The 12,212-nt window shown below is 42.9% G+C and overlaps 1 protein-coding gene across 1 annotated transcript in view; it reads right to left on the minus strand.

Annotated features, from left to right (window-relative positions):
• Positions 1-12,212, minus strand: part of LOC124721196 — a 136,882-nt gene that overhangs the window by 52,434 nt on the left and 72,236 nt on the right. The gene's annotated exons all lie outside the window — the stretch shown is intronic.

Raw genomic sequence — 12,212 nt, forward strand, 5'->3', positions numbered from 1 at the left:
TAAGTCTGCTGTTGTTCCTGCGCCGGCCGGAGTGGCCGTGCGGTTCTAGGTGCTACAGTCTGGAACCGAGCGACCGCTACGGTCTCAGGTTCGAATCCTGCCTGGGGCATGAATGTGTGTGATGTCCTTGGGTTAGTTAGGTTTAATTAGTTCTAAGTTCTAGGTGACTGATGACCCCAGAAGTTAAGTCGCATAGTGCTCAGAGCCATTTGAACCATTTGTTGTTCCTGCTACATAAACAATCTTCCACTTGTATTGTCATAAGATAATAAAATAATGGTTCACTCAGAATTTGAAGCAATCACACAGAGTACCACACGGTTATATTTTCAGTCCTTTGTTGTTTGTTTGTGATCAGCAGGGTGATTCAGCTAATACATTCACCTAAAATATTTCCAAACTCATTTAAGATGCCATAATTCTGTTTTAATCAAAGCCACATAGTCTGATGTCATAGCTACATTAATTACAGAAATATTGATATAAACTTAGTTTTTTCAAATGGAACTATAGTAATTTCTTCTTCTCAATCTCTTCTTCTCAAAGTGACCCAATAATTACAAAAATCTGAATTTGAAGTTTATCTGTTCAGAGCATCAAATCACTTGCTGTCTCACGTATAAATTCACGATTTCACACCCAAATGAGGAATTTCGTTACTTCAGCTAAGGAGGAAACGAGCAATGTACTGCCGAAATAGTGGTATAAAAGGGGAACAAAGAAAATTTAGCTTTCTGTTCTGCCGGTGTAATTCAGATGTATCAAGTATTGGTTAGCTTTTTTTTTAAAAAAAAAAAAAAAAAAGAAAGTCTTTCGCAGCAGGTAAAAGGCAACCTGCAACGAGCGGAGTGAGTGAAACAGATGTTCTGGTAACTCTTGCCCACAATTCACACATTAGGTCCAGAGAAATTGAGAGTGTTTCTGTGATATTTCATTCTAGTGTTGTTCACATTTTGTGCATAAACAGCTTCCATGCGTATCACGAGTCACTTCACTCGTGGATTGCCAGGCTCTCTATTCGCTTGTGGCTGGGTAAGTGCTCATCCCGTTCTTTCTTGATGTTGAATAGCACGCGAGACGTCACCATTGGCCTGCACATTCGCCTGATTTGACACAACTGGACATTTTTGTTTCGGGTAAGATCGAAGATAAAATCTCTGCACAAACTTCGACTACCTTGTGCTTGATTGTTGACGAAGGTCCGAACATATGGTTTAGGTTCCCACCACATACGTGAGTGAATTAGACTTGAAGGTCCGAACATATGGTTTAGGTTCCCACATACGTGAGTGAATTAGACTTTAAGTAATTGAACTCAGTATGTGGCCTTGACTACGAATGTCAGAGACAGGGATATCGTCAGGAGTGCCCTGGGGAAGTGTGATATTACTTCTCTTATTCCCTACATGCATAAATAATTTGACAAGCACGCTGAATAGCAAGCTGTGGGTGTTTGCGGATGTGTGTGATGTTCTTAGTTTAGTTAGGTTTAAGTAGTTCAAAGTTCTAGGGGACTGATGACCTCAGATGTTAAGTCCCATAGTGCTCAGAGCCATTTGAATCATTTGCAAAGGACCATGTGTGTAAATTTTAATTTCTGTATCTATTTCTAGTACCTTCTAGATGTGTCAAGAAGTAATATTCTGGAAGGTTCTGTGGATGTATATATACCGTATAATCTTCCGGCTGGAGGCAGTTCGCTCCGTGCTCTTGTGCATGTGTGTGAATTAAGCTCTCAATAAACCATTCACTCAAAAATAGTGTCGTTATTCAACTAGCTACATCTAAGGACACCTGATTCTCGCTAGCTACGTGACGTTATTCTGGTGGAGGCGCGGGTATTTGACCTCGTGATCACGCGCATCGTTGACGACACAGTGGCTCCCATCAGCCCGTCGTTTACGTGACGAGAAACCCGCGTTCGAGCCATACTCTACTGAGCGGAATGTCGGCGACTGAAGAAGACGAGATGTCACCAGCCATTTGCCAATATATAAGACATCCAGCTGTGTTCTCTGGATATGATGGCCAAGTGGTTAAAGCGATACTAACGTATTGCCACCTTCAACAAATGGGACGAAACGGTATGCTTGACTAATGCATTTTTGTGCTTGGAGGGGACCACCAAGCAGTGGTATGAGAACCACGAGAAAAATTTGATAGTCTGGGAAGTACACCAGACGGAATTACTGAAGTATTTTGGAGACACCCAGTGACAGAAGCGCCATGCAGAAGAAAAATTAAAACGCAGAACACGGCGTTCAGGAGAAACTACAAGGTCGTAAAGTCAAGACGTCTTGGAGCTGTACACAATTGTCAACCGTCGAATGAAGGAGGAAGAGAAAGTTGCGCATCTCATGAAGGGGGTTGTTGACGATATGTACCAGGCCCTTCTACTGAAGGAAGTGTGCACAGCAAACGATTTCATAAAATGGTGCCAGTAGATTTAGACAATGCATCAAAAACGAATTGGCTGCAAGGAGTTTGAACAAGTTTCAAATGTCATATTGATGGCTGCGTTGGAGGAATAAACACGTTTGACAGAAGTCATTCGTCAGATAGTGAGTGAGGAAGTTCAAAAGGCGCTGGGAGCACCCTTCGAACCAAAAACCGAGACGCTGCAAGAGATCACAAGGGAGGAAAGGCTACAGACGCTAGTATCTCCAATCTCTCATCGTCCAACTCCATCGAAAACGGTGAAACAGTCGAGGGGAGGACGAATATATGCTTCTACAATACAGCATTAGGATCCTGTTTAGGTCCCAGGGAAGACTGACGTCTAGAAAACCCGGGACAATGTACCAACACGTTTTCATTGCTGGCGACCGCGACATGTGGTGCGCTACTGCCGAAAAAGATGGTAGGTATTTAATGATGACCGTGCCAAGACAACGCAAGCAGAACTAAACTGATACCAGTGACAGGACGATGAAGAAGGATGAGATAATGTATTTACAGGATGTAACTGATCACCATTGCAGCAAGCTTGCTGCTGAAGAGGACACTCCCCCACAAGCTGATCAAGATCTCCATCGCTGTTTAGAAGCTTCAGCCGATTACCTAGCCGCTGTAGCCTGGAAAACAAAATGGTGTGACCTTCCTTGGGGGTAAATCCTCTGTCATCGATCATTACAAAAATGACGGAAAACTACGTTGATATCCTCATAGATGGCCGACCAGTCTGAGCTCTTTTGGACTCTGGAGCATCATATTCAGTCAATTCGGAGAAGTATTTCCACCAGTTGCAGAAAATCACATTCGTCGACAGCAAAAACTGTCGGCTGAAGGTGGCTAATGGGAAGTATGTACAACTTACAGAAAGATGCATTATTTCAAAAATGGTTCAAATGGCTCTGAGCACTATGAGACTTAACTGCTGTGGTCATCAGTCCCCTAGAAATTAGAACTACTTAAACCTAACTAACCTAAGGACGGCACACACATCCATGCCCGAGGCAGGATTCGAACCTGCGACCGTAGCGGTCACGCGGTTCCAGACTGTAGCGCCTAGAACCGCACGGCCACTACGGCCGGCGATGCATTATTTATGTCTGTATAACTGGCCACACACAGCACTTTGAGTTCATCATCTTACAAGAATGCAGTCACGAAGTCATTCTCGGATGGGACTTTCTGTAAGATTCTCAAGCAGTAATAGATTGTGATTGCTCGAAGATTATGTTAGACGAGATAAGAGGCGGTGAAGAGGAAGATACACATCATAGTGTATGGAGACTATGTGTGCTACGATCATTCTTGCAGCCAGTGCTGCAGAGGTAACTGTCATGTGTGATGCCACGCATCAATCCATGGATCTCATAGTGGAATGTAATAGAAGAATATCACTGGAGAAAGACTTCTTCATTACAGCTTCTGTTGTCGCATTTAAAATAGATTTGGCGAATTGTGGGTAGTTAACCGCTGCAAAGAGTCACAGATCCTTCCAAGACGCATGTGCATAGCAAACGCTGAGCCGTGAATTGAAGAGCAGCTGAACATCATAGAGACCTCCCGTAACGAGTCAACAATTGAGATTATCACTATCACTACAAGACAAGATCCTCAAGCTCTGCTATCGCCAGACCTAACAAAGGAACGACAGGAGAAGCTACTTGTCATTCTTCAAGAGTTCTCTAAATGTTTCGATCCACAGGTGAAAAGCAAGCAAACCGTGTGTCAGCAATGGAACGCCAAATAATTCGTGAAGAGATAGACAAAATGATGAAGGATGATGCCAGTCAGCCGTAGTAGAGCCTATGATCGTCACCGGTGGTTCTCGTCAGAAAGAAGGCGGTTTTGTGTCGATTACAGGAAACTTAATAAGGTAACTAAAAAGAATGTTTCCCTCTTCCACGAATCAGTGATACACTGGACTGTCTGAAGGGAGCTAAGTTTTTCTCAATCGTGGACCTGTACTCAGGGTACTGGCAAATCGAAGTAGTTGAGGCTGATCGTGAGGATACTGCTTTTATCACCCCTGAGGGCGATATGAATTTAAAGTAATGCACCAGCAACTTTCAAATGGGTGATGGATAATCTTTTACCCTACTTCAAGTGGACATTATGTTTTTGCTACTTAGATAACATTGTAGCATTCTCCGAAACATTTGATGAACACATAAAAACACCGAGAGCTGTTCTTAAGTGTCTCAGACAAGGTGGCATAAAACTTAATCCAAAAACGTGCCTCTTTGGAGCAACAGAAATCAACATACGTGGATATCTTGGGTCAAACGAAGGTGTGTTGCTTGATCCAGAGAAGGTGAGAGCTATAACGGAATTTTCTATTCCTAAAAATAATAGTGATGTGAGAAGCTTCCTTGGACTCTGTTCTTGTTACTGGCATTGTATTACAGACTTCTGTGCCAAAGCCAGGCTGCTCCAAGTGTTGTTATAAGCTGATGCTAAATTTATCTGTGATAAACCTCAACAAGATTCTTTCAATACTCTGTAAATAGCTCTGACGACTAACAATGTACTTGGTCTGTATGATGGGAGAGCACCTGCCGAGATACGTATAGATGGCACTGGGTATGAGATTGGTGCCATTCTGGTACAAATTTCAGATGGAAAAGAGAAGGTAATAGCTTTGCTTCCAGGACACATACAAAAGCCGAGAGAAACTACTCAACGACGGAACGAGAATTTCTTACTGTTATCTGGGTCATTTGTAAATTTCGACCGTATCTCTTTGGAAAACCATTGACAGTTGTTACAGATCGTTATTCGCTTTGTTGGTTGACAGGCTTTAAGGACCCATCAGGATGACTTGCCAGGGCGGCACTACATTTTCAAGAATACGACATTACCACAGTGTACAAAAGTGGAAGAAAACATCGAGACGCAGACTGCCTCTCAAGAAACCCCATGGAAGATCATCAGGAGAATGATGCAGATAGTGACTGGCTCACTGCACTCCATGATCTCTCCGATGAACAGAAGAAGGATGTCAAGATATTACAAATTATACATGCTTTAAAGCACTCAGAGGACGTGAAAGTAGACTTTAAGGTAATTAATGGATTACCTTGCAAGAAAAACTTTGACCACTTTGGAATGAGGTGGCTACCAGTGATTACTAAATAGATGCGCTTAGATGTTCTCCAGAAATTTCATGACGCACATGAGGCTGGTCATTAAGAATTTATTAAGACATACAACAGAATCCACAAGAGATTTTTCTGGCCGGGATTATTTAGGAGTGTTCGTCACTATGTGTCACACTGCTGAGTGTGACAGAGAAGACAGGCGGTTCCTCAGAAACCACCTGGACAACTCATACCAATTCCACCAGCAGAAATGGCTTTCCAACATGTTGGGATTGACCTCCTCGAACGATGCCTGGCGCCTTTTAGTGACAATAAATTGAGTATTGTTTGCACTGAATATCTAACATGCTATGCCATTCCAAATGCTGTGAAAACAAGTGATGCATCCAAGGTAGCCACATTCATCATGGAAGGTATTGTATTAAAACACATTGCCCAAGGATCGATAATTACGGATCGAAGAAAAAGTTGCAGTTGAACATTGTAGCAGAGGTAAACCATTGGTGCAACATTACACATGACATGAAGTCTGCCTACCATCCACAAACGAACGGCCTTACTGTACGCCTTAATAAGACATTGGCCGACAGCGTCGAGCAGAGCAACTGGGAGAGGTGTAATCTTTTGTGACACTCGCCTACAACGCCGCCAAACAAGAGACTACAGGATTTACGCCATTTTTCCTCGTGCATGGGCATGAGGCAACTACGACGATGGACACTGTATTTCTGCATCGTGACAACATGGACGATGATTACATTGGCCAGGTATTATCCACAGCTGAGGAATATCGATAGTTAGCTTAACTCCGCTGGCTGCAGGCTCAAGAAAATAGTCGCCGAGGGTATGATGTGAGTCATCATCCTGTTGCCTACCAGCCTGGTGGCCTCGTCTGCGTCTTCACTCCGGTTCGGAAGGTTGGTCTCTCTGAGAAGCTCCTCAGGCGCTACTTTGGACCATATAAGGTTATAAGACAGTTATCTGACGTTACTTATAAAGTCGAAGACTTCGATCCCAGCACAAAACGGCGAAAGATTAGAGAAATGGTCTATGTCCTTCGAAAGAAGCCGTATAGGGGTTCAACATCCCAGGATAAATTCGTTGCCCTAGCATCACGCAACAAGCCGGAAGGTGACAAAAGCCGTAATGTTGAAGTATGTTCTAAGAAGTCCACTTTCAAGAACTAGTGTTCTGAAAGGTTCTGTGGATGTAAGCATACTGTGTAATCTTCCGGCCGGGACAGTTCGCTCTGTGCTCTTGTGTACGTGTGTTACTTCAGTTCTCAATAAATCTTCGTTGAGTTAAATCTAGTGTTCGTTATTCAAGTAGCTACCAAAAGGGCACCCGATTCTCGCTAGCTACGTGACAATATAATTATGAAACGATACGGTATGTCTTTTAGTTCACCTGGGTGAAAAAAGAATTACGATATCTTAAAAGGTTTCGAGAATATCTAAGATGAACAATGTACGGTACATAAATTGTGTTCGAATTGTATTATCATCTCGGTCTCCCTCTACGATTTTTACTCTCCACGCTGCCCTCCAATACTAAACTGGTGATCGCCGGCCGAACTGGCCGAGCGGTTCTAGGCGCTACAGTCTGGAGCCGCGCGATCGCAACGGTCGCAGGTTCGAATCCTGCCTTGGGCATGGATGTGTTTGATGTCCTTAGGTTAGTTAGGTTTAAGAAGTTCTAAGTTCTAGGGGACTGATGACCTCAGATGTTAAGTGCCATAGTGCTCAGAGCCATTTGAACCATTTTGAATAAACTGGTGATTCCTTGATGCCTCAGAACATGTCTTACCAACAGATCCCTTCTTCTAGTCAGGGTGTGCCACAAATTTCTCTTCTCCCTAATTCTGTTCAATACCTCCTCATTAGTTATGTGATCTACCCATCTAATCTTCAGCATTCTTCTGTAACACCACATTTAGAAAGCCTCTATTCTCTTTTTGTCCAAACTATTTATCGTCTATGGTTCACTTACATACGTGGCCATACTCCATACAAATACTTTCAGAAACGACTTTCTGACACTTAAATCTATACTCGATGTTCACAAATGTCTTCTTACAAAAAAGCTGTCCTTGCCATCGCCAGTCTACATTTTATACCCTCTCTACTTTGACCATCATCAGTTATTTTAAGCCAAAATACTAGAACTCCTTTACTATTTTAAGTGTCTCATTTCCTAATCTAATTCCCGAAACATCACCCGATTTAATTCGACTACATTCCATTATCCTCGTTTTGCTTTTGTTGATGTTCATCTTATATCCTCCTTTCAAGACACTGTCCATTCCGTTCAGATGCTCTTCCAGGTACTTTGCTGTCTCTGACAGCATGCGATATCATCGGCAAACCTCAAAGTTTTTATTTCTTCTCCATAGATTTTAATACCTACTCCGAATTTTTGTTTTGTTTCCTTTACTGTTTGCTCAATATACAGACTGAATAACATCGGGAATAGGCTAAACCCTGTCTCACTCTCTTCCCAACCACTGCTTCCCTTTCATGCCCCTAGACTCTTATAACAGCCATCTGGTTTCTGTACAAATGTGAATAGCCTGTCGCTCCCTGCATTTTACCCCTGCCACCTTCAGAATTTGAAAGAGAGTATTCCAGTCAACATTGTCAAAAGCTCTCTCTAAGTCTACAAATGCTAGAAACGTAGGCTTACCTTTCCTTAATCAATTTTCTAAGATAAGTCGTAGGGTCAGTATTGCCTCACGTGTTCCAACGTTTCTACGGAATCCAAACTGATCTTCCCCGAGGTCGGCTTCTACCAGTTTTTCCATTCGTGTTAGTATTTTTGCAGCCCTGGCTTATTAAACTGATAGTTCGGTAATTTTCACATCTGTCAACATCTGCTTTCTTTGGGATGGGAATTATTAAATCCTTCTTGAAGTCTGAGGGTATTTCGCCTGTCTCATACAGCTTGCTCACCAGATGGTAGAGTTTTGTCAGGGCTGGCTCTCCCAAGGCTATCAGTAGTTCTAATGGAATGTTGTCTACTCCCAGGGCCTTGTTTCGGCTTAGGTCTTTCAGTGCTCTGTCAAACTCTTCACGCAGTATCATATCTCCCATTTCATCTTCATTTATTTCCTCTTCCATTACCATAATATTGTCCTCAATTACATCACCCTTGTACAGACCTTCTATATATTCCTTCCACTTTTCCGCTTTCTCTTCTTTGCTTAGAACAGGGTTTCCATTTGAGCTCTTGATATTCATACAAGTGGTTCTCTTTTCTCCAAAAGTCTCTTTAATTTTCCTGTAGGCAGTATCTATCTTACCCCTAGTGAGACATTCCTCTACATCCTTACATTTGTCCTCTAGCCATCCCTGCTTGGCCATTTTGCACTTCCTGTCGATCTCATTTTTGAAACGTTTGTATTCCTTTTTGCCTGCTTCATTTACTTCATTACCTTAAATGGAAAAGGCGTATTCAAGAACTAATGAAGCGCCTTAGTTCATATATATATTTGCAGTAACATGATTATATGAACGTATGATTTAAAAATAATGAAACCGCTTTATTCCACATATTTCCATTCACTAATAAGCTATGCAATTGTTTTTGAAAAGGACCCAAATTTAAGGTTAATACAGGCGGGGGGGGGGGCAAAAATAGTGAAACACCAAAAACACAACGACACATTACCATGCTTAATATGGTGTAGGAAAACCGTTGGATTCAAAACAGCCTCCAGTCGTCTCGGAATTGATAAATACAAGTCTTGTATGGTTGCAAGGGAATCTCATACCATTGCTTCTGCAAAATAGTGGCAAGTTCAGGTAATGATAGTGGAGATGGACAGCGACCATGCACTCTTGCCTCCAAAAGGAACCACGAAGTCTCAATAGCGTTGCGATCTATTGACTGTTGTGGCCAGGGGAAATGTGCTCACAAAACAGGCTCGTAAGAGTGGAACTGTGTGAACAGTGGTCCTGTCGTCTTGTAACACATTATCTCCAATGAGGAACAGACATTGTACCATGGCTTGGACTTGATCAATCAAAATGTTCACGTATTCCTTGGCAGTAATGCGACCTTAAAGAGTAATCATGAGGCCCATGGAAGACCACAATATGGCTGCCAAACCATCACTGAGCTCCCCCGATATTTCACTCTTGGGGCGTAAACTTGGCCAGATGTTGGAAACAGTGTGACTGAAGACTCATCCGACCAAATGAATTTCTTCCGATGATCCACTCTCCAGGTTATATGGCATCGGCACCACGTTTTCCTGTTACGAGCATTTGCAACACTGATATGTGGTTCTGGAATTCCTCCTCGTCCTGCAGTTCCCTGCATATGGAACTCCCTTCGTGTTACTTTGGTGTTGTCAAGATTCGCCAGTATGACTTTCAGTTCTGCAGTGGCTTTTGTATTGTCGTCCTCTTATTACTCTGTATTTGTCATAATCCTCTTCAATGACCAGCTGTCACGATCACTCAACACACACTTTCGTCCGCGTCGTGGCTTTGCCGATGATGTTCTTCCACTTTCCCTGTATGCGGGATAAATCTTCGATACGATGCCTCTTGAACCACCGGGCACTTCGGCTCCCTTTGTTACGGAAACATCCATCCTACGAGCACCGAGTCTGCAACCTTGGCTAGCATCTGCATTTATGTTCAACCATTTTTTTTCAACCCCTGTACTTTCACAACGCACAAGTGTAATACAAGCATTGTATCCGGTTTTAGTTTTCAAACACGTTGCAGGGACCACTTCAACAAATTGTATTTTGACAGCTGTTTCACAATACATACAATCGTTTATGCCCTTTGTCATTATCAACAGTTTCTGTTTTCTCAAAGAAAAAATCAAAAAGCATGAACGTAATATTAGAACCATAAACAACCTCTACAAAGACTTAAAGTGCGTAACAGTATTGTCAGGTACGTGGGTACACTTGTATTCAACAACCTGCCAGAACATGGGTAAAGTGATGTAGTTTAGAACCTTCAGCTATACTGAACAGTATCTCCACAGAAACTCCTGAAACTGTGAGCAGGAGTGAGCAAGGATGTCACACACACTGTTTTAAATGTCCCTGTAATTTAATTTGCTCCTGGGTCTGCATTCCGAAACGGGTTGAGTAGGGCCAGAGCCACGGTTAACACCTTGCAGCAGCATTGTCTCAGACAAGTAATGCTTGTCTAGGAACCTGGACACATGCCTGTGGTTCTAATCAATGATGGTCATATTGTAGCTGCTATTCACGGGACAATTTGTAGTAAACTAAGATATTTGACAGACAGAAAAGAAAGCAGTCCGTTAGAGCCATATGTGACAATAATCTTGCGAAATCCATCGATTCCTTCTAAGGATGACCTCTTGTCTGATCAAAGGCAATAATACTCTAGCCACTACGTCACATTTTCCTCGTGCTCCATGATGCACATGGAAAATAGTCAAGTACTGCTACTGTGATGTATCATTACTGCCGTGCTCACTGGCAAGGCTGTTTCTAAGCTACAGCCAGGAGACGTCTCTCTTAGATGAGGGGAGGAGCATGTGGCCTTTCAATGCTTGTGTCTTACAAGAAAGACTTCATAAAGAGGGAGACTGTTGTGTTAAGCAAAGAGAAATTCCTTTTACAGCATAAAGGGCTTCTTCACAGGCGGATATGTATCTCCAAACCCCTATTGTCTGAGAATTGGCAACATGTGAACCTAACTAACATGAAGTCCAAATTGGTATAGTGCGGCACTGCCTGTACAAGACGCAGCTTATAATAAACTGATGGTACATGCTGGTAGTTAAATTGTCGTCTCTACTAGGCTTTTAGTGTATCCTATGGCCTACACTACAAACAGTAAGTGTGGGATTAATTTCCTTTATACTGTACCATAACCCACGAAGTTCAAATGAACTATGAACAACCTACTGGTACATAGGGACTTCAGAAACTATGTTACACGTGTCATTCCACACCAAGACCATTGCGCAACAAGGGTCGCGTATTATCATAAGAGAGTACGTGCTCTGGGTTTCCTGCACGTACCGCAGTCCAGGAAGTTCATGGGAACTATAAAATATCCGGTGTTATGTAGGGACTTCAGAAAGTAAGTTGCACATGTCCTCCCATACCAAGACAGTTGCGCAACACGAGTGGCGCACTGTCGTAAGAGAGTACATGTTCAGAGTTTCTTGCGGAGACAGTTCTGCTGCAGTGCGAATAACAGGTCTATCACAGTGTGGAACTAAAATTGGGCACCAAGTGGAGACGTACTCCAGAGTAGAAGTACGCGGGACGGTACGATTCTTGTGGGAAAAAAACGACTAAATGGCACACATATTCACCATGAAGTTCTTGGCGAAATATGGGCAAAACGCGATATTGCGTCGCGCTGTAGTGAAATTATGCCAAAAATTTGACAAAAGTCTCACTGGCGTGGGTGATCCTTTTCGGGAAGTCCACATTTTTCACCATGCGATTTCAATGTTTCGCAAGCTGAAAGAACATTGAGGGGGGGAGGGGGCGGGGGGGGGGGGGGGGGCGGGGAGAAAATTTCCAAACGGTGAAGGTGTTCACACTGAGATTCTCGAATGGCTCCATGACCCTAACAGCATGCGGGACAAATGCTGTGTCGGGCGCTGATAACCTTGCTGTTGTGCGCCCTAAAACACTAATCATCATCATCACAA

Source organism: Schistocerca piceifrons, chromosome X (assembly GCF_021461385.2).
Source record: "Schistocerca piceifrons isolate TAMUIC-IGC-003096 chromosome X, iqSchPice1.1, whole genome shotgun sequence".
Classification (NCBI taxonomy): Eukaryota; Metazoa; Arthropoda; class Insecta; order Orthoptera; family Acrididae; genus Schistocerca; species Schistocerca piceifrons.